We start from the raw sequence: 19,427 nt of genomic DNA on the forward strand, positions 1-19,427 counted from the left end.
ATAGCCTTTCTTAAGATGGCAACCTCACTCTAGATTCCTAAAAGAGAGGCCTGAAAACAAGTCACAATTTTGCTACAGTAATGGGTAGTGTTATGTCACAGGGCAATGATGGCTTTGTGTATGTCATAGGCATTGTGATGAATATGGGAAACTGTGCATTATGGGAAAAAAAAGACTAGTTCTAAATATAAGTGTAATGTTCATTAGATATATGCTAATACCTTCCCATCTTAGACATATCCTTAACCAAGTTTGCAAGTTTTTATCAAGGAAGTGAAAAGGACCTTTTATCTAGTTATTAGGATGAAATATCTAGTTATTAAGACAAAATATCTAATTATTTTAATAATTTTTTCATTGCTTTACTTTGATATCTACAAAGGTGATATAAAGTGGTACATTTAATGTAATAATAAAGCCAATACCTGTGATCTATTCATTATATCCCAACCTGGGCATATGTTTAGATTGAATTATCTTTCTTTCATGTAACCTGGCTTTAATATGTATACAGTTCCTAACATTATGTCAAGTACTTGAAAGGCCATGAAGTAAACAAAGCAATTCTTCCCTTTTAGTAGTTAATAAGCAGCTTAAAATAATTTACCTGGGGATAGCCGTCATGGCAGCAAAGCGTATTTTGTGTTGGTGGATAGTCGGCAGGACACAAATTATTTGTATCTGAGATGAAGAAAGTATCTAGGAGAAGTGTTTCCTTTCTCTACCTCTTCTTTAGAGAAGTGTTTCCTTCTCTACCTCTTTTCCCTTTTCGTATTTTTCCTCCCCTCCGCTTGCTTTCATCCTTCTCTTTCACGTTTCCCTCCCTCTTTTTTCCTTTGAATAATTCTATTCTTTTATAGTCATGTAGACAAGAATACTCTATTTTCTTCTTTTTATCATGATTTACCACTTTCAACGTTACTAGCTCTCGTTTTGCAGCCTTCACCACCAATGTCTTTGCCTAAAGATAGAGCAGATGATGAGCTCAGAGAAGTTATGCCTGGGTTCATCAACCACTGGCAATTTGATTTACATTTATAATTTTAAAATAACACGTGATTAACCCACCCACTGCTGAATGTACGGTGCTTATGACATATTGTTCCCTAGAGAGAAATGATCTTCTTTGACTCTTATTGCATACCACTTTAAAATGCTTTGGAACTCAGTCTAGCTGCCTCAAATTTACTCTGTAACATAGATGATTTGGGGGGGGGAAGACTTGCTTGCATGTGTGTGCACACACACAGTACAGAGTGACTGTACTGAAATGTGAATTCCTGTCTGTCACCTGCAGCACTGCATTAACAAGCACTGAACTGAGCCTAGTGCACACGTGGGGAACTAACTTGAAGGACACTAACTATTCCATATATTATTATTAAGCCCTGAAAATATATGGTGTCCTGAGATGGTAACAGGATGCCACAAATTCTTTAATTCCCCTTTTGTTGAGAGCTGTAGTATATTCTTATTTTCCTTGAATCTGGGCTGGCTCAAGACTGCTTTGATGAATAAGGGTGACACTCTGTGCTTAAGCTCTAAAACATGTAGCAAGTACTATCTTAGTCTCTTGGAAGTCTGAGTCACCATGGATGATGTCCAACTACTTGGCTGGGGAGATCACTTGGAGAGGCCCTACGACTACATCACAGAGGGGTCTAGCTGAGCTCAGCCTTCAGCCTTTCCTTCCTTCCCAAGGTTGCCAGACAGATGAGTAAAATCATCTCAGACCATCCAGATCAATCTAGGTGCCAGAAAAATATGATTACTGAGGAGCTGATGCCCAATGGAACAGAAGAATCACCTGTGTGCCTGTGCCCATAGTTATGCCTCACAAAACATAAAGTGGTGGTTACTTAAAGCCCTGTGTGCTCAGCTTCCTGTTGCTTATCAGTAGATAAAAAAGATCATGCTCTATGGGCATGAAAACAAATCTACTTCATCTTCTGTTTATTTATATGGCTACTGTATATTTTCCAGGTGGTTAATAACATTTCATGTCTATATCCTGTGGTTGTGACTTGGACTGGGTATGAGTTGAGCAAAGAGAAGGAGAGAGCACTGAATGGTTCCTCCCATCAAAAATCCTGATATATTTCCTTTTTCCCTTCCTTTGTTTGTGATTTTAGAGAGAGGAGCAGGGCTAAGACAGGAGTGCATGATATAAAGAAGAGGTCTGTCTTAGAGGAAAGGGTCAAAAGCTAGCCAAGTAGATGCCAAATACTGGCAGTGCTGCACTGAAGGAGAGACACTTCTTTGACTGGGATTCAAAGCTGTGATTTAGTGAATGCATCGCTGCTTATAAGTCTCCAAAGGAGTTACTGGAGGAGTCGTGGTCCATGCAGGCAGCTCTCCATAAGCCTGAGTACATTTCTGTCTTTCAGCAGCTCCCAGTGCTGTGACAGTTTCAAATCATGCTTTACTGTTTCTTCGAAGCATTTTCTCTCTCTCTCTCTTTTTTTTGCCCAGTCTGCTTCTTTTAAAGGCTCTCATTCAGCTTTTAAAAAGATGAAAGGAGGCATGAAAGTCAATTATTTTCAAAAGAATAAGATAGAAAAACAATAATAGGAACTGAGAAATTGGGAGAGAAATATCTTTGTGACTTACTTAAAACAGGTCAGAACATTTGAGACTTTCTTGATGTCAGCTGTTCAAAATGAGTTTAATAACATGTAGTCTCCTAGTCGGCATACATATAGAATTTTATTATGTGGTTGCATTGCACTGGAAAAACATCACCAAAATAAGACACAGCCTGTGGACATTCATATCATTATCCATCAAGTTATGTTGGTTGGGGCTTCCCTGGTGGCGCAGTGGTTGAGAATCTGCCTGCTAATGCAGGGGACACGGGTTCGAGCCCTGGTCTGGGAGGATCCCACATGCTGCGGAGCAACCAGGCCCGTGAGCCACAACTACTGAGCCTGCGCGTCTGGAGCCTGTGCTCCGCAACAAGAGAGGCCGCGATAGCGAGAGGCCCGCGCACTGCGATGAAGAGTGGCCCCCGCTTGCCACAACTAGAGAAAGCCCTCGCACAGAAACGAAGACGCAACACAGCAAAAATAAATAAATTAATAAACTCCTACCCCGAACATCTTCTTAAAAAAAAAAAAGTTATGCTGGTTTATTACTGACACATAACACATAAAGGACTTCTCTCCTGAAAACTATGACTAAACATGGCAGTATGTCAAAAATATCTTCTTTTTGTGAACAAATAATTTGAAAATAGATGGAAGGATGAGTTACCTTAAATTCTGAATTTCAGTTTCATTTTTCTTATTCATCACATTTTCGTTTTTATGATTATCAAATAAGCTGCTACCAAACACTGCATTGCCCAGTTTTCATAAAATATTTCAAATACTTTAAAGATACAAAATAGTACCCCAAATTTCAGCCTCACAAGGAAAGACCAGCAGTCAATCTATTGCCAAAATCTCACATGATTTTCTGCTAACTACCGTTTGATGAAACATATAGCAAAAACAAAGAAAAATTTGAGTACAATTTGAAATAACGACTGCTAGTTGAGGCTACGAAATTCCCATTGAAATGCCCATGAAAACACAGCAAGAGATACAAAGTTATAACACTAAAAACTGTGAACACTGGTCAAGGATTTGCCAGGTCCCTAAAGAAACAGTTCTGAACCATAACAGAGAAGAGACCCTAAAGCAAAAAATGAAAAGCTTTAAGAAGATGATGGCAGATTTCCAACCAATCGCAAAGCAAACAAATCTTCCCAGACTAGAAGGGGGAAATATCTATTCCTTGATCTACCCAAAATATACATGAATACACCTTATAGGAGTAGCTTTCTGTTTTCTTCCCCAAGAGTGTGACTACACTAACTGCTCTTGTTCTCATTTATTTCCATTTCAGGGCTGAGTTTGACATCCAGTGACCTGTTACACCCTAGGATGAGAAGTCCATCATAGGGCAGGACAGAGATGGAAAAAGCTGGAGTGTTGGTATGTTATGGGTTACAGTGGCTCATGTACTGTTTCTGAAAAGGAAAGGATCGCATCCTGCTTCAAATATTCCAGTAATAAAAATTCCTATCATTGAAAAAATGAAAGCCCTTTAATTTCAGAAGAATCATGTGAGATGTGAATGTTAAACAGCAGACAGTTGGGTACACATATTTTACAATCCAGATTATTTTCTGACTCAAAGAATTGGGAGAGCAGAAATAATTTACCCATGCTATTTATATCAAAACCTAAGCCACCCTGGAGCCCTTTCCATTTAAGATTGGGAAACAAAGAACACCTGAATTTTGTAATTAAACCGATAAAAAGTCAACATAAAAAGTAAAATAGCAATGAAGATAAATATGAAAAATATAATTGTGTATTCTTTAAAATTCAAGAAAATGCTGACCATAAAGAGTAGATAAAAGATGAGATAACACAATGAAATCAAAAGTTTTGATAAAAATGAAGAACAGAGTGAGAGAAAGGGAGGAAGAGGAATCTCATTGGGATATGAAAATATTATAAGGAAAACTAAAAAGTTCCTAAAACTTGATTTATTTTTGAATGAAAACTATATAAATTAGAATCAGTATTATAGAGGAAAACTGTAGGACTGTCACTTATAGTCTAGAGAATAAAGACAAATATTTAGAATGAGAGAGCATTAGTATATTAAATATGGGGTATTAATATGACAGCAATAAATAACAGATACAAAAAAGAGAATGAAATGAAACAAAATATAACATGTATCCTTGAAAATGAAAGGAAAGCTGACTTCAGGTAATATAAACATGGATATCAGAGTGAGAGAAACAGCAAAAGTAATTCTTGAGAAAGCACAAACATACTAAGCATATAACAATCTGGTTATAAAATATATGATTTTATCAGTAAAAATGTATTGATAGACTCAAATGTATACATGTAATAGAAATTCCAATGGTGATTTAAATTTGACAGAATGAGGAAGGATAAATGAATGAGAATATCCAAGAACATATTTTAAAAGAAAAATAATGTCAGTAATTTTATACCAGATATTAATATGTATTATAACACTATAATAAATAAGATCTGATTTGAGTGAATGAAATAATATAGGTGTAGCTTAATAAGTCAGAATTTACATATCACTTAATACCAGCTAGGTATTATTATTAGCATTTTACACAAATGAACTCATTTAACATGCACAGTAATTCTTTCATGTATGCACTGGTATTAGTTTTCTGTTGCTGCCATGACAGATTACCTCAAATTTAGTGGCTTAAAACAACAAAGAGGCTTCCCTGGTGGCTCAGTGGTTAAGAATCCGCCTGCCAATGCAGGGGACACGGGTTCGAGCCCTGGTCTGGGAGGATCCCACATGCCACGGAGCGGCTGAGCCCGTGCGTCACAACTGCTGAGCCTGCACTCTGGAGCCCGTGAGCCACAACTACTGAGCCCGCATGCCTAAAGCCTGTGCTCTGCAGCAAGAGAGGCCACCTCAGTGAGAAGCCCATGCACCGCAATGAAGACCCAACACAGCCAAAAATAAATAAATAAATAAATAAATAAATAAAAACAAAAAAAAAACAAAGATGTGTTATCCACAGTTTCTATATGTCAGATGTCAAACAAGACTTTTGCCAGCCTAAAATCAAGGTGTCTTGGGGCTGTGTTCCTTACTGGTGGTTCAGGAGAAGAATCCACCTCCAAATTCATTCGGATTGTTGGCCAAATTAATTTCCTTGTGGTTGTAGGACTGAGGTCTCCACTTCCTTGCTGGCTCTCAGCCAGGTATCATTTTCAGCTTCTAGAGGCTGCCCACATTCCATAACGTGTGTGGCCTCTTTTCCCATTTTCAGAGCCAGCAAGCATGGAATGAGTCCTTCTTATACCCAGAATCTCTCTGACTTTCCCTGCAACTGCATCTCTCTTCTGCTGCTTCTTTAGCCAAATATCTTTGACCACCTTCCTCCTCCTTTCTTCCTTTTCTGCTTTTAAGGGCTCTAGTAATTACATTAACCCCACCTGGATAATTCAGGATAATCTCTCTGTAACCTTAATTCATCTGCAAAGTCCCTTCAGAGCAGTATCTAGGTTAGCATTTGATGGAATAACTGGGAGGTGAGAATCCTTGGGGAACATCTTTAGAATTTTCCCTGCCATACTTCTATTCTTACCTCAACTTTACAGATGAGTAAACTAGGCACTAAGGGGTTAAATATCCACCAGAGACACAAAGGCAAAGGTAGAGCAGCTAAATCCTGAACCTGAGTATTCAGGCTCCACAGTATGATATCCACCATTGTATTATAAAGAACTGTGTCAAGAAACAAATCATAACAGCACATGTTCTAGATAATTCTAATGATATCACAAATAAGGAAAATTACTAGAGCCCTATGGCACAGCATTCACCAACATTAATTCCAGAGGCACTAAATATTTATAAGTAAAAGATAACATTTAAAAATTACTTGAAGCATCAGTGAATTTCTATTTCATCTCCAAATAAAAAATGTATAAATAGCTAAAAGAAAAAAAGCATAGAGAACAAAAACATTGCTAACTTTAAATATATTAAATTTATAAATATTTCCAAACCTACGAAAATGGGAGCAAATCCCTTTGTAAAAGTAATCTCTAGGTAAAAGCTCTTAATAAAATAAAAATATAAAGGTATTGTCTTCTTCAGTAGAATGCTACCAAATACCTTACATCAGATTTCATTCATAAAGGTGAGATATTAGTAGCATTCTCTTTAAAGTCAGGCATAAGAAAAGAATGCCTTCCATCACTGCATATATTGAACATCATAAGGGAGGCGCTGGTAAGCACAGAAAGTAAAAAATCAAATGAAAAAAGAAATATTAATCTCAAATAAGGAAAACTGTCATAATTTGCTGGCAAGATAATTACCTACGAAACCCAAGAGACTTGATTAGAAACAATTCTAAAAAAAAGAGGTCTATATGTTTTCTGGACTAATACAAAGGCAATTTACACAAATCAATTTTATTTCTAAACACCAGCATAAACAATTAGAAAAAGTTACAAATGAAAAAGGGATTTTCCTATTGTCTTTAAATTTTGGCTAAGGCAAAAGAAAGGGAAGAGCAACGTGCACCCCCTGAGCAAGATGGCCTTAATCTCCCCCTCAGCTGGATTAAATTTTAGACAAGTTTCTTCCTGACTCAAGGCCCTGACCTCCCTTCACTTAAAACATTTACTTTAGTAAAAAGTGTACTTGTAAATTCTTCCCCTGCCACGTTGACATGTAAATCTTTTTAAAAGCCTCTTGCCAGTTTTACAACCTAAACTGTCTTTCTCAAGGATCTGGGAGCCAACCTTCAAAATGTAATCATCAAGGAAGATAGAGCAACTATCTCCCGGTCTCTCTGTGGGAGGACGGAGCCTGACTTCAGTGGGAGCCTTGCTCCAAGTTGTAAAACTCTTTCCTCTTATGAAGAGAAGAGAAAGTTTACTCTTCCCTTCGGCAAAGCCAATTAGCAAACACAGGTGGCCTAAGACTCCCCAACTCCAGGTCTTAAAAACTCTCCAGCCCTTTATTTCAGACTGGGCTCTGGCCTCTCTTCCCTATTGCAATAGTCTTGAATAAATCTTCCTTGCCTGTTTAACTTTGTCCAATGAAATCTTTGCTTTGACACCACCCTTACTTTGGAGAGGGAAGGGAAACCCAGAAGTTGCAGAGAGGTTGGGAAAATAATGAACAAGGAAGGAACAGTAAAAGAATCTTCTATTCCAGGTCTCCAAGGCGTAAGTCAGCCCTGAGGCAGGGGAAGGGAAAATCTATGACCTGAGAGTGAGATTTAAATTTTCAATTGAACTATTAGAACCATCATTTTAATACTGAATAGTGAGTTGTAATTACTGAGATAAAATTTGTTTTGTAATTGTCACTGAAAGTGTTCTGAAAGGGATGGCTTTTGTCTCAGGAGCTATTCAAGGGGCGGGGGAGGAGGGAAGGAGATTAAACAGTTTAAGGGCAGTTGTTGGATGAAAATATAGATGCTTCCTGATTTATTCTTCCAAGTTCAGTACTTTAAGCAGATACTTAAATAACTTTTAAAAAGTATACTACCTACAGTACTAACACAGACAATTAAGTACCTAAAATAACTAACAACATATGTGTAGGACTTTATTAAAAGAAAATAAACCACAATAAATGAAACGGCATAATGTATTATTATGAGACAGTATTTGTATATTATCCCCCAAACACATTTTTAGTATTTAAAATTCAAATTAGATTACTAACGTTTCTTCTACCTTTTATACTTATTAATCTAAAAGTGCAATCCAGGTAGATTAAAGAATTAAATGTAAAAAGCAAAATTTATGGAATAAAGTGCAGTTGATCCTTGAACAACAAACATGGGGGGCTGGTTAGGGGAGCTGATGTCCTGTGCCACCTAAAATCCATGTAGAATTTTACAGTCGGCTCTCTGCATCTGTGGTTCCACATCCACAGATTCAACCAACTGTGGATGTTGTAGTCCTACAGTACATATTTACTGAAAAAAAAAATCGGCATATAATTAGATCCATGCTGTTCAGACCTGTGTTGTTCAAGGGTGAACTGTATAGGAATATATCTTAATCATATTGAGTAAGGGAAGATGTTTTAATGAAAGATGTGAAAACTGCAAATCCTATAAGAAAAGATTAGTAAGATTCAATACATCAAAAATTAGAATGTTCACTCAAGAAAAAACATGAACAAGGAATAAGGATCAGACACTGTGAGAACACAATTTCCACAGACTCCCATTACCGTTTCTACACACCTACAGCATTTGCCCCGACTTCATGGCTCAAAGGGCGTTATTCTTATTCCTATGTAAAACCAAATTCTATACATCTGCACTAAATTTCATACTGCGATTTTTTTTAACACCTTTATTAGAGTATAATTGCTTTACAGTGGTGTGTTAGTTTCTGCGGTATAACAAAGTGAATCAGCTATACATATACATATATCCCCATATCTCCTCTCTCTTGCGTCTCCCTCCCACCCTCCCACTAGGTGGTCACAGAGCACCGAGCTGATCTCCCTGTGCTATGCAGCTGCTTCCCACTAGCTATCTATTTTATATTTGGTAGTGTATATATGTCCATGCTACTCTCTCACTTCGTCCCAGCTTACCCTTCCCCCTCCCCGTGTCCTCAAGTCCATTCTCTACGTCTGCGTCTTTATTCCTGTCCTGCCCCTAGGTTCTTCAGAACCACGTTTTTTTCTTTAGATTCCATATATATGGAATCTTGCTTTTTTAATTGACACATTCAAATGCCTGCTCTCTACTAGGTACTTCTCATTAGCTTACAGATAGACTGTATTGCTCCCATTCTAAGTATGAAATGAAATATAAAGTTTCACTTAAACCCACTTTCCCTGCCTGCTATTTACCCATTGTTTCCCTCCCATTTTACAGTAAAAATAACTTGTCTACCCTCCTTTCCTCCACTCCAATTCTCACTTAAACCCAGTGCAATTAGGCTATTGCTCCACAGACACCGTGGTCATGGCGTCCACATTGTTAAATCAGTGGCACACTTGACTTGCAATTAGTATTTGTCACAGCTGCCCAAGCTCTTCTCTTTGACTCACCTTCTTCCATTTTTCCTGACTTTCCTCATACCTCACTTTTCACCCCTTTTACAGCTTCCTTTGCTGTCTCTTCCCTCCTTTCTTTCCTTTCAGTGTTAAAGTGGCCCAGAGCTCACTGCATGTTCTCCTATGTTCCCTTTGGGATCTCATTCATTCCCAGCGCTTTAAGTACTACTTCTGTGCCGGCAATTCTAAGATTTACATCTCCAACTCAGATTTTTCTCCTGAAATCCAGACTTGTATATATAATCGCCAGCATCACATCAGAATAAATGTCTAATCAATGATCCTTTCAGCGATACCTTTAAAATATTTCCAGAGCCTGATTTTTTCTGACCACCTTCACTACTTCTCTCGTAGTCTAAAAGGCTACATTATCTCTCCTCTGATTTCTATAATATTTCCTAACTTGTCTTTCTGTTTTTACTTTGCCTCCTTCACAAGCTATTCTCAAGACAGTAGCCAAACAGATAACTAATAAGGACCTACTGTATAGCACAGGGAACTCTACTCAATACTCTATAATGACCTATATGGGAAAAGAAGCTAAAAAAGAGTGGATATATGTGTTTGTATCACTGATTCACTTTGCTGTACACCTGAAACTAACTCAACATTGTAAATCAGCTACACTCCAATAAAAATTACAAAAAAAAAAAAAGACAGTAGCCAGAGTCAAGTCATGTTTTAAAAAGCTAAGTGACTCCTCTCCTCAAAACCCTGCAGTAGCTCCCCATTTTACTTCAAGTTAATGCTAATGATCTTACACTTCCTGCAAGGCCCATATGCCCTCAGTCCCCCACTTCAGACATCATGTTTTAAAATTATCTGCTTCATTCCTTTCCACTCAAGTGGCCGCTTTCCTCTCCCTCTAACACTCTGGGGATGTTCCTGCCTAAGCAATTTTGTTCCAAATGGGAAAATATATGACAAATAATTAATGTTTTTATTACACAAAAAGCATGTTCTACATTTTACATATAATTCATTATAAACCGAATAAAAAGCATCAAGCACAACGCTAAAATGGGCAAAGAATATGGACATATATGTCAGAAAGTATGAACTATAAACAAGCAATAAGCTTACGTACGAGGGAACTGCTGAGGGCAGTGTCATTTTTACACTCTTGAGGGCTATTGCACATTTTGTATCAGAACATTAAATTATTAGTAATGCTCTTTTAAACAAAAATTCATCAATTGATCTATGTTCAGGAAATAAAAAGCTATGGTTGTGAAGTTTTCACATATGCATTTTATCACACTATTATTTATTTTAATTAAACACTGGAGAGATGATAAACTATTAATTTTTAAACAAATAGTAATATATATTTAGTAGCCACTCAAAATAATATTTTGAGGAATATTTAATGATTCAGAACAGGAAATGAAAATGCAGCATGCATGTGTTTATGTATTTATATGTGTCTGTGAGTGTGTGTATGTGTGTGCACCAGAGTAAAGAAAAATGCCAGTGATTATCTTCTCCAAGTAGTGGTACTAGAGTTTATTTAAAATGTATTCTTTACCCTTTGCTATATTTTCCATGTCTTGTAAGATAAATATTAGTGGATTTCAGAATTTTATAATCGATGTTTTATAAATTAATCTGTGTTGTTTCATGTTTTGTGGTGTCAGGGACATAGGGTATGGCTGGTTCTAGACTTGAGTTAAAACTGAAAGGAGGAAATTTAAAGTAGAGAGGGTAAATAAAAAACATCCTTATCTAAGTCAGCAGATTTGTTTATTTTTAATCCTATGGAGATGTTATATAAAAAAGGTTTAGAACAATAGACTATTTTATTAATATTTATGTCCTATTATACTTACAAAGCATTTATATCTATTATCCAAGTTAATTTTCATAATGCTTTGTAGTAAGTATTTGCATTATAACGTCTTACCCAAAGTCATGCACACATTTATTCATTTACAAATAGATTTTGAGTCCCTAATAAGTGCCGAATAAGTTTTATCTGCCGGAATGCAGGAGTGAAGAAGACAGATCTATTCTGTGTGTCAAGCAACTTCAGCGTTGACAGACCCTGGATTCAAGCCCATCTTCTTGACCATAGGCTCATACTCTTTCACTACATTAAGTGTTTTTTGGTGATTTAATTTGAAACTTTTTTTTTCCTTGCAGGTTTCTATTTGTCCTCTCACAAAGTAATTGATCTAAATCTCCACTTTGCAAATGAAATCCAGACTTTGTATACTTTGTAAATAATTCAATTAAAATCTAAATTATCTGGGTGAAATATTTCTCTTCTATGTATCAGTTTGCTGGTGGCCACCTGCTTACACTGTACTCAGAAAGCTGCCAAACAAATATATCCTTTGCATTTGCTAAGACGAAATAATTTCCAGGCCATGACCTTCCACATCATGTTTCATCCTGGCATTAATTTTAATGAAATAATAATGTACTTGGCACCAGAATATCATCTAACATCCAAGGATCTCCAAGTATGTAACAAACATTAATTCAGTAGCACAATGGCTCCGTAAGAGAAAACACCATTATCACAATCCTGGAATTGAATAGATTGTTGAACAGGGAAAATAATGATGGGGAATGCATTTTGAACTAATCAGAAGGGAGTAAGCTGCGAACTTGAATACTTTCAGTTCATTACCTTACTCGAAGTAGAAGAGGGTGGGGATGAGCTGGGACCGCTCAGAAGAAACCCCAAATTCTGAGGTTGGGGTAAAACATCTCACCTCTTCACCTAGTTTAATATATGAATGCTCTGTGATAATAAATTTAAAAATATTTATGTTTGGTTGACAAGTTCCTTTACCTGAAAGCACTAGATTTAAAATCACAAAAAAGCCTCTAACTCAAACCTAGTCCATAAAAGAAAGATGTTTCTAACTGAGGTGACTAGATGGAAGTTTTGCATACACAAATCAACTAATAAAAAATCATTATGGCTCCTGAAAATGACTCAGAACTGTCTTCTGAAATGACTTATATTTGCTCATGATATATATTAAAATGTAATGTAAAGAACAAAGTTAACATTGCCATCGAAGGATGTCGTTATCTATAAATGAAAAATATCAAACAGGTTTTTTTCATTCCAGTAAAATGTTTTTGTGTTAAATGAGGCTATTAGTTCCTGGATAAGGAGATCATTTTGATCATTTGGCATGGTAACATTTGATCCTTCGGTATCCCAAAGTTAGCGATGCTCTTTATTCCAAACAGAAAGGGCCAAAAAATTAATTTCAATGTTATCTGCACCCAATAAATGTACTTATAAAAAAGATATCTCATTCTGTTTTTCACACAGCTTTGTTGTAGTTAATTTTATCTAACTTTAATAATTGTTAAACTTTGTGCACTTCCACTGAAAAAGATTTCACACAGTTTGCTGATTTGCAATTGGCAGTACCTTTCAAAGGTAAAGCTGTGAAGAAATATCAGAAGTAAGGGACTAATGTTTTGCTCAGGAAATGTATTACATTTGCATTTCCTACAGCTCTTCTGCTTTGTAGAGGTATATGCTGTGTTTGTATGAAAGATGATTTTAGAACTACTTCTATCCTTTTAAGCATAAGTAGTTGAAAAATGGTGAATGAAGATGAGACTGGTCATTAAACTCTAGAATATGCAGAGAACGTCCTAGTGCATTTCAGCATTTGGATTATGTCATCCATAAAAATTAGTTTCTCAGTTATTTTGATTGCCGTTTCAAGAAATACTTGACAGCTGCACACTCTGTTAATATAAGAGTTCTTGGGAATGTGCATCTTTGCTTAGTTATAATGTAATAAAGTTAAGATCATTCTATTAAACAGTAATTAGTTTACAGGGAATTCTAAATGCTTATTATGAGTTAATCTAATCCTTTAAAAAGAGAACTGTTAATGTTTTAAGTGTCATACTTAAAAACAGAAAAGTAAATTGATTTTTGCTTAAAAGTGAAATTACTTAAAATACATCATATAACTGCTCTTTTTGAAATTTTTTTACCTGAAATTTTACTTTGCCTATATTTTTATTTCATCATTAATTTAGCTAAAACATTTGCACATATAAATCTATTATTTAAGAGACTATTACTTAGTACCCAGGAGTATGAGTTTTGTGGAAAGAATACTAGTAAAGAGGAATTAATATATTTTTTGTGTTTAAAATATTAATACTTAAAATTTATTAATCAGTAAGCTCTTATTAGGCATGTGGTAAATGCTTTCTAAGTATGTGCTTATTTAATCCTCAGAATTCTGTGATATAGGCACTGTACTACAGTTAACATTATATTTTATTATATTTATATATTATTATATTTACCCAAAGCTACAACAAGTAAGTGGCAGATTTGTGCTGTAAGCACAGTACTGGATTGTGTCTTACTAAGTAAATGGAGTCCATGAGGCATTTCAGTCACAAGAATAGATTAGGGACCATGGATAGTTCCACTTCCCTGCAGCCAATGGATTTGAAACTGAAAATATTACTCTGGTTTTCAATATTTGATATAGAAATCTTAGGTCTGGACTGTAAGACACAGGTGATAGTGTCTGTACTGTAAAATGGCTGATAAATTTGGGGAATATAATATTGATATTTTATCTTAGTAATTATATTTTCCAATGTTATTTATACACTATTAATTAAGCCAAATATCTCTCTGTTCCTAGGTTCTCAGGAAGAAACATTTTCCGAATTTACAGTATAAAATCCACCCCCCCCCCCGCCATGATCAGCTATTTCTTTCATAAGCAGACCTGGATAAATTGATCACAATGGTGGCATGCTGTGGAATAATTATAATTGGTCATCTAGACTAAAAAATATAGCCAGAATGATATTCTACACAGTGTAGCCAGGCTACAGATGCTAAGTTTAAAGGAATGTTGCAATTGACTTTAGGGTTATAATTACAATAGCCAAATTCTATGCAATACATATAAATGCTACAGGAAAACTCTAGAGCATTCAAAATAATATTAAATGCTTCCACAGAATAGTGCTACATACAATCATAAATAAACTAAGAGGCAATATTTTGACAATTGGCAAATTATGTCACCGGCCCATGTGTCAGCACAGTAGAACAGAGCCACTCTGCTGTGACCCGTGTCCAAAGCTGGCTCATTCTGCCTGCAACATAGTCTTTTAATTCTTACACACATCATCTCACACATGACATTTTCTGGTTGGTACTAAGAGTGGCTTTTCTTACATGCTGCCTAATTTTTTTCCCTTTCATTTTTAAAAGATTCTTTGAATAATATTATATTTTGTAAGTAGTATCTACAGGTTTGATTCAAATAGAATGGATCAGCATTTATCAGGAAAAACCTAAATTGCACAAAGCAAAATGTTGCTTGGTGATACAATTTTCTTAATTTGAGATACTAAAGCTATGATTGGATATAATTAGTATTTTTCAACATTACTCCATTTGAGAATAAGAACATAGTCTTGATGAAATATCTCAGGCTTAAGTTTTAGTTTCTATAGGGTAGCTTTTAAAAATAATATAGTCATGGTATTGGTTTAAGCTTTGCAGTATATACAACCATTACTTGAGTGTAATCTAACAAAAATAGTATTGAATTTATAAGTCAGTAGAGTTCTTATTTCGATGGCCGATTGACTACACAATTTCAGAAATCATGTTCTGTTGCTGCTTCCCAAACTAAATAATATTTCTGTACAATTCTTCTGAAAATTAATAAGCAAATGAAAAAGGAGGAGTTGGAGAAGGAACAAAGTAGGTATGATATAATCTATATAAAAGATATTATTTTCATTCCTTTTTACCACCAGTGAGGAACTAGGTACACAGAGAAGCTACATAACTCCCCCAAAGTCACACAGGCAATGGAACTGAGATCTGAACCTTCATGATCTGATTCTAGAATCTATGTTCTTAACTACTATGATACGTCACACCCTTCTGTAACTTTGGAAAATACTGCTATCCTAACACCTTACCTTTATGGTTCTGTGAAATCTTTTGAACACACGAATCTACCGAACCAGAGACGGAATATTTGTTTTAAATTACTTTGTTTTGCTTATAGGGACGGACCTGCAATGTCCATTCACGTGCTTGTAATCCTTTATGGTGAAAACATACACTAGCGAGATAATCTACGGTGTGCTACAATCTTGACCACTCAGGTGCTTGGTCAACTGAAATAAACACAGGAAACACTTGATTTCAGAATGAAGTAGGATATCTTCAATTCTGAGCCCTAACAATTTTCTGGAATTAGTACAGGGACTCTAAGGTTAAAATAATTGCTTCAGTTATGTGAATGGTCTATGATAAGGGTTGACTGATATATGGTACGTATTGGAAGATACATAATAAAACATTTTTCACCCTATTTACTGGCACCTACAAATGCCAAGGGCTGTGCTCTGCCCTGGGTGGTGTAACGTGGATACTCCTCGTCCACAGGGAGTTTACAGTTTAATAGGGCGAGGCAAGCATTTAACAGATCAACAGACGTGCAGCATCTGTCTAAAAGGGGAAGTACAGATTGCTAAGGGAGTAACCCCAACTTGGGAGAGCTAATTCAGTCTAGGATGTTCAGGGAGTCAAGGGCACTGGGATCTGAAGAAAACAATTATCAGCTGAATAGATTTGTGAGTGTGGTAGAGGTAGAAAAAGGAGAGTGTTCCGAACATGTGGTATAATACTTCCAAGGACTGCAAAACAGAATACGGAAGGAAGATTCTTCAAAGTGCACACTACCAAATGTAAGCTGGATAGCTAGTGGGAAGCAGCCGCATAGCACAGGGAGATCAGCTCGGTCCTTTGTGACCACCTAGAGGGATGGGATAGGGAGGGTGGGAGGGAGGGAGATGCAAGAGGGAAGAGATATGGGAACATATGTATATGTATAACTGATTCACTTTGTTATAAAGCAGAAACTAACACACCATTGTAAAGCAATTATACTCTAATAAAGATGTAAACAAAAAAAAGTGTGAGGATTCTTGAAAGGTAATCCAGGAGTAGATGGTTAAGTGCTTGAAATCTAACTATGCTCAGTCAGAAACCTTGGTGCCTCGTACAGTACACCCTTCTGCAAAGGACAGAGAAGGTTTAGAAGCAGGCCTGAAGGCAGCCATGGCTGTAAGATGATGGAAGTCCTCTTGCCTGCTTTTACTCTGTCTTGGGCTCCTAATTGCCCAGAAGTCCCTTGTTTCTACTGTTTGGCAGCACCCTTTTTCACAAGAGGGGAAACCAGTCTGAGCTGTGACTGCACTTACAGCACAAGTGATTGAGTAATGGGCTACTCCTTTCCGCTGTCACATCCTGCAGCCTCTCCCACTCCTGCGACCTTCCCTGTCTTCATGTCTTTACCTGGCATGATGTAGCACAGCTGATTGTTCAAGAGGAAACCAAACCGCTACCCTAGGGTCAGAAAATTTACCTTTCAAATACCGCTTTTGGCTTGTTCCAAGTACAGAATCAATCTACGTGTGCATACGCACACGTGTAAGAGCTAAAAGGCCTGTTGTATAGTATTCTAAAAAGAAGGAGAACAGATCATGTTTATGAGGAAACTAAATAGTCTCTCTTCAAGTATTTAGGATCCATGGACATAAAGAAAGCAAACGTGCATCCAGAAATTAGTCATGCATATTGTTTTTTCTTGTTTTTGCTTTTCTGTGTTTCTCCTATTTTTCACCTGGGCACACTACAAACACTACCATCCTGACCTTTACTGCAGCTAGATGTGGCTACAAAACTCAGTTACAATCAAAGTAATGGGAAGGGAGTGGTATGTGCCTACCTCTAGAACAGACCTTTAAAATCTGTGAGCACTCTTACATGTTCTAAACCCTCCCCTTCTTTTTTCGTTGTTGTTGCCGTTACCTAGAATAGAGAGGCCATGTGTTGAAGACTGAAGAGTTTCTATTAGTCTGGGACTCGAAATGAATGCAAAAATGCAAGAACCCCCATCCCAACACTACAACTGCTACAAATACACATCTTTTCTCACTGACTTGGAACATCAGCCTTCTACTATTAGATAAGAGAGAAATACACTGTCTTTTGCTTAAGTCTGTAACATTTTTTGTATATTTGTTACTGTAGCTTACCTTACCCTACCTGGCACAGAATCTCTAAATTCTCATTCTATGTTTATGAAACATATTATATTACAGGTAAACACAACTTTGTAGCCTGTTAGTATGATTCACTTACTTCTTGATCAAATAAACTCATTTGATAAGATCAAAAATTAACCCATTGTATATTTTTCCTTTATAGCTAATAACATTTTACACATTATAAGCAAAACCTAAAAGTATTAGTAATACCATTATTAACCTCCAAAGAATGTTTCATTTTAATGGAGAGTTCTTTTTTTTTTTTTTTTTTTTTTGCGGTACGTGGGCCTCTCACTGCTTTGGCCTCTCCCGTTGCAGAGCACAGGCTCCGGACGCACAGGCTCAGTGGCCATGGCTCACGGGCCCAGCCGCTCCGCGGTATGTGGGATCTTCCCGGACCGGGGCACGAACCCGTGACCCCTGCATTGGCAAGCAGACTCTCAACCACTGCGCCACCAGGGAAGCCCCTAATGGAGAGTTCTTTTAAAGTACCACGTCTTGGTTGAAGTGCCCTAATATTCTTAATCATGTAGTTCAAATATGTGAAAATCAAGTTCTTATAATACTTCTCTATAACTCTTAAGATAATGAGTCAAAATGATAAAATCCTGATTTGGACCTGAAATTTTCTCTATTTCAACACATATAAGTATGCCAAACTTTAAGGCATTCTTCTGAAGCACAGTTATCAAAGTTTTTCACATAAGATTTTAAACATTTTAAAAATGTAAAACCTATTAATGAACCATAGTCCTGTATACTATTAAAATATCTTTGCACCTAATTGGAAAAGTATTAATAAGGGTCATGATTCTAAAGTTCCTAAAATTTCCCAAGATGTTCTGGAAGAGCTCCGATTTATCAAACTGTATATATTATGCCAGGAACATTCAAGGTCAAGGTCCCTGGCAGCCTTTGGTCTAAAGCTATGCATATGAAGGAGTCCTGTGGGGTTCAGGGCAAATTTCTTCTCATTTCATTATCTTACTTTTTGTGTAGATAATAAAAAAATCAAAACAAAACAAAAAACGTCCCCCAAATTCTTTTTTGGTTAGCCATGACCAAAATACTAAAATACTTAGAGAGATCTTCTATCAAAGCAGACCTTTATAAATGTCACTTTCCTGCAAAAAATTTGTGCCCTAGTTAGACTCACATACAATTTAAAAATTGGAACTAGGCCTTCTTATACACTAAATTCCATTGCTTTTCTCTTAAGTCAGTGGTTTCTTGTGCTTTTAGTGTAACTTGTTACAACTCATCTAAGCCAATTTTTTTAATGCCATCCAATTTCTTCTCATATCTTGAACTGAGATTAGGACCAGAAGTGTCTTGGTGCCTACAAATTTTGAGAATCTATTTTATTTTTTTAATTCAGAAAAAGGTAGTTATAGGAATCACAGAAAAGTAGAGAAGGCAGCGTGAGTTCTCATCTGTTTATGGAATCAAGCACCCATTATCCATTCTTCAGCAATAACTCTTGAGTCAAGGATTATCTCAGTTTGAAACTACCCCCTGAACTCCAGCAAATACATATCCATCCACAGATGCATGCATATACAAACAACCAGAAATGCTCAGATAGCAGTAATAAACCAATACTAGCAAAGAGTTTAAATCAAATAGTTATTTTTTTCTTTTAATATTTGTCTCCTTTTTGTGTTAAAGATAAAGAACAGTGAACAACACAGTATCATGATTATTAGCTTCAGGAAGAGAATAAAAAT

Source organism: Grampus griseus, assembly GCF_964374135.1.
Source record: "Grampus griseus genome assembly, chromosome: 9".
Taxonomy (NCBI): domain Eukaryota; kingdom Metazoa; phylum Chordata; class Mammalia; order Artiodactyla; family Delphinidae; genus Grampus; species Grampus griseus.